Raw genomic sequence first — 4,388 nt, 5'->3', positions numbered from 1 at the left:
ACCAGGCAGAACTCCTGAGTCCTAACTCGGCCCCGGGAAGGCAGAGGCCGGTGCGCTGCACTGCGGAGCCGGGCCGGGCGATGGCAATGTCGGGCCAGCTTTGAGCAGGAGCGAGCGGTGACAGTTCTCCCTCAGCCCCTTGAGCGGGCACCTTCTGAGTCATTCGGCTGAGAGGAAAGCCTGGGTCTGGTCTGTGGCAGGACCAGAAGAGGATGGGGAGGGAGAAAAAGAAGTGGGTTCTGGATCCGGGGAAGGAGTTTCTGCATCATTTGGGAAAATGCAACGGTGCTGGAAATACTGTGACAGAGACAAATGCTGCTGGTTGCCCAGTGAGATTTTTTCCACCATGAGTCTGCTACCTTGAGTATATGAAATATGCTCATTTTCCAGTGCCTGGGCAGTTTTAACAGTATAAGTTTAGGTACTGGAACATTCATAATTAAAGTTTCTGGAGCATTCGGGAAGTAGTTCACTTCTTTATTATTTTAAAATGCGGTAAAGAGTGTATGTTGTAGAAGGTACATCCTGCAAGTATTGGAGTGGGCCCATCAGAGATCAAAACCAATGGGAAAGAAGTGGTATAATATAAGATAGTCCCTTTTTCCTCTACAGGGCAGAGTTTCCTCTGTGGAAGAAACTTTTTTCATTTTGTATTAAGGTTCTTTAGTCCAAAAGGATGAGATCTATTCTGTATGCACACACACACACACACACACACACCAGCTCACCGCCTCAAGGACTCGGCTTTTTCATTGTTTAAAAATAGGATTACTGTTTTGTTAATCTGATTATGAATCTCAACCATGTGGGCCTGTCAAGTGGGCTCTTGCTGGCTGGTTCGGATGCTAATCTCGCTGGAGTGAGTGGGATGGAAACATGGAGAATGAGCACACACAATGTGCATCCTCTGCAGATTTTGGAGAGCCCTCAGAATATTTCCTTAAGCCATCCCACATGGAATAGAAAACACGCTGCATAAAAATGTGCTTATGCTTGTATACAGTGTTAGATGAGAAAAATATCATGCCTTTAATATATAGGAGCCATAATATATAGTATCAATTGTTTATTTAGACTAAGAGCTGTATTAATAGGGGAAGGCCCTTAGAGGTGATTATGCAGTGTGACCCTTCTTTGCCATCCAGATTAAAAACATACTTAGGCAAGTAACAGCAGGGTTATATTTCCACTGGAAGAACTAAGCTATTCTCTTCAAGTTTTCCCTTAATCTGCTTTTTTTCCTTTTTTTTTCCAATAGTGGAAACAGCAACTGCTGTATGCAAGAACAGGGGAGGGGGCAGGAGCAGTAGAAGGGGCATTTGCCTGCCAGCACTTTGGAACGTGAGTTTGGCACAGTAAGTGACATAAAGGGAGGCACTTGGATGTGCTGTGGGAGGCTGTGTGAGCATCAACAGCGTTCCCAGGTGCCACCCCCTCTTTATAGCTGGACATCTCGGCCTTACAGCCAGGGGTGTGATCTCGTGTGGTGACAGCATGAAGTCTGACAGTGCCTCCTCTCCAGGTGGCACCAGGAAATTGCCCCTTCCTTCTCCTGCCCCTTCCCCAAGTGTTCTCATCCCCTGCATTAAATAGCTCCAGGACTGTGATTGCTGTGGAGGTGCAGAGGAGTGGGAACACACCAAAGGGGAGCTCAGGGCTGGGGAGATCTGACAGGGGAGTGAGCTGCTCTGCTTCATCATTTCCATGTGTGCTGAACTTGCACAGAGTTTTCAGTTCTGATGACTAACTTCTTTTCTCTGTGGGAAGAAGCCAACTGACAGCTCCCCAGCCCCAGCCCCAACCTTTCTCTTTTTTATTGCCTTTTAGCCACGCTAGCTCTGCCTTTTCCTGTAATTCATAGGCCACAGTGGCTTTCCCTTGAATCAGGAGTTTTTTACAGCTGATTTGGAACACGCAGAGCGTAATCCTGTTCCTGCTTATGGACTTGCCACATGTGCTTCTCTTAGAAAGGAGTGGCCTTACTTTTTATTTCAGCTTGAACAACTATCGGTGTCCTGTATTTTAGGCTTGTGGGGAGAGTGGAGCAGCAGAGTTTGATGAAGAAGCTTTTCGAAGTGGACTAAAAGATCCATATGTGCAGAGCGGCACAGGTTGAGGATAACCCCAGACTTCATGGAAAGGGATCAGGGCACCCGTAGTTAGAAATAATAGTGAAGTATGGCAAACCCTGGGAAATAGAAAGGAATTACAGTAGTGGTTGGGAAGGGGGTGGTAAGGACAGTCCAGCTGGCCTTTGCCAAGCAGTGGTGCTCCTGCCCTTCCCTCACTTTACCCACCTCGTGTATTCCAGTTTGGACTGTTCTTCCTTTCCCTCTTTCACCATTTAGTTCTTCTCTTTGCCTTCCCACAAACACACATCTCAATACCTCTGTGTTCTGCTCATGGGCAACCGAAAGAAAAACTGCTCTTTTTTTTCCTATTCATTGCGTGATTTCTTATCTAGTTTCTGTTTAATTTTATTGTCGTTTATTACCATGAATTGTGGTGGCACTTTCTTTCTGTTCTTTGTTGCTCCTGACATCAAGAGTTCACTGGTGCTGACCTTGGTATGAAGATTGCACCATTAGAAGAGCAATAAAACCCCACAAAAGCATTGTTTTCAAGATGTGTCATCGAGTTCTTTAGATAAGCAGATTGTCTTATTACTTGCTCAATCCCAGAAGTGATACAATTACTTGTGATACATGGATCATAAAAATATTTTAGCTATGGCTTTCTTTGGCTTATTAATGTAGAGTATTAATTTGTTAACGGCTTCCTGTCTTGCAACTGTTCTTGCTCAAAAGAGCAGGCTGCCATTGCACCGAGACTTTTCTTTTTCTCAGCTTGTGATGGATGACATAATGATATAAATAAAATGTAAAATGGCAGTTGGAAATGTCAAAGTGAGCAGGAAATGGAAAAACCCACAATGATAAGCAGGAGGTCAGTGGGTTGTACTTGATAAGTTTATTCTGTTAAGACTGGAGGGTTTTTTTCCTGTGAAATGTGAAGGTTTTGGGGCTGCAGTGTTTGAAGCTGAAGCACTCTGTAGATGAAAAGCACGTGGAGAGTCAGTTTGAACAAAAGAAAATCTTCGCTCAATAAAGTCTTCACTCTTGAGCAGTCGCTGTAGCCTGCGGATGGAAACAGACTGACCTATTTCTGGTCGAGTTAATTAGCAAGGTGGGAAAAAATGGAGGGCTGCCTGTGCCTTCACTCCCTGGCACCAGGGCATGTGCTGCAGGAATGCATCAGTGCCAGGCAAACGGGGCTGGAAGGCTGTTCCTCCCCGCCTGCCTCCCCTCCGGCTCTGCGTGTGCCGTGGGGCAGGGCTGGGGCTTGGGCAGCAGGAACCCAACCTGGCACCTATCCTGAGTCAGGGTCACAGTGTCCCAGTGCCTTCCCATCCTGGTCTGAAGGGCTGGTGTGCCAGTCCTGGCCCCTGAGCCAGGGTTCTGTGCTGGGGCCTTGGTGCAGGGTGCTGGGATGCCTGTACTGGAGTTATGTCCAGGGTCTCAGTCCCCGTCCCCAGATCTGGTCACCCATGTTCTTTTAGCCTCCTATCCCAGCCTCTTGATCTGGGCAGCTGGGCTGATGTTCTGGTGTGCCAGTCCCAGGGTCCCAGTGTGGGGTACTGGATCAGGGTCCCTATCCCCAGTGTGGGATGCTGGATCAGGGTCCCTGTCCCCTGTGTGGGATGCTGGGTCAGGGTTCCTGTCCCCTGTGTGGGATGCTGGGGCAAGGTGCTGGTCCCTGTCATAGAACCACAGACTGGTTTGGGTCGGAAGGGACCTTAAAGTTCATCTCACACCAACACCCCTGCCGCGGACAGGGACACCTTTCACTGGACCAGGTTGCTCCAAGCCCCGTCCAACCTGGCCTGGCACACTTCCAGGGACGGGGCGGGACGTCCCGCGGTCCCGCTCCAGGGTGGGGCTTTGCGAGCCGGCTGCCGGTCCCACCGCGGCTCCCGCTCCCGCTCCCCACCTCCCCCCACCGGGACCCCCGCGCGGGGTCCGGGGGCGGCCCCGGGGGCTGCACCCGCGGCGGCCCCGCCACCTCGGCGGCGTCCGGGCGGGGCCAGGGGCCGCACACGGCGCCTGTGCCGAGGGGCAGGGCCGGAGAGGCGGGCGGCCCCCCGCTCCCCTCCCTCCGCTTCCCGTCCCTGCCCCTTCCCCCATGGCGGCGCTGGGCGCCTCGGCGCGGCTGGCGGCGGCGGCGGCGCTGTGAGCAGCGGGGCCGGGCGGGCATGGCGGGCCGCGGCCGCCGCGCCTGGCTCAGCGTCCTGCTGGGGCTGGTGCTGGGCTTCGTGCTCGCATCGCGCCTCGTCCTGCCCCGCGCCTCCGAGCTGGCGGCGGCGGCGCGGCCCCACCGAGCCCGCCCGC

This window comes from Neopelma chrysocephalum, unplaced genomic scaffold (assembly GCF_003984885.1).
Source record: "Neopelma chrysocephalum unplaced genomic scaffold, ASM398488v2 Primary Assembly neopelma1_75, whole genome shotgun sequence".
Taxonomy (NCBI): domain Eukaryota; kingdom Metazoa; phylum Chordata; class Aves; order Passeriformes; family Pipridae; genus Neopelma; species Neopelma chrysocephalum.
The sequence above is the reverse complement of the archived record's forward strand: the minus strand, read 5'-3'. Positions refer to the sequence as shown.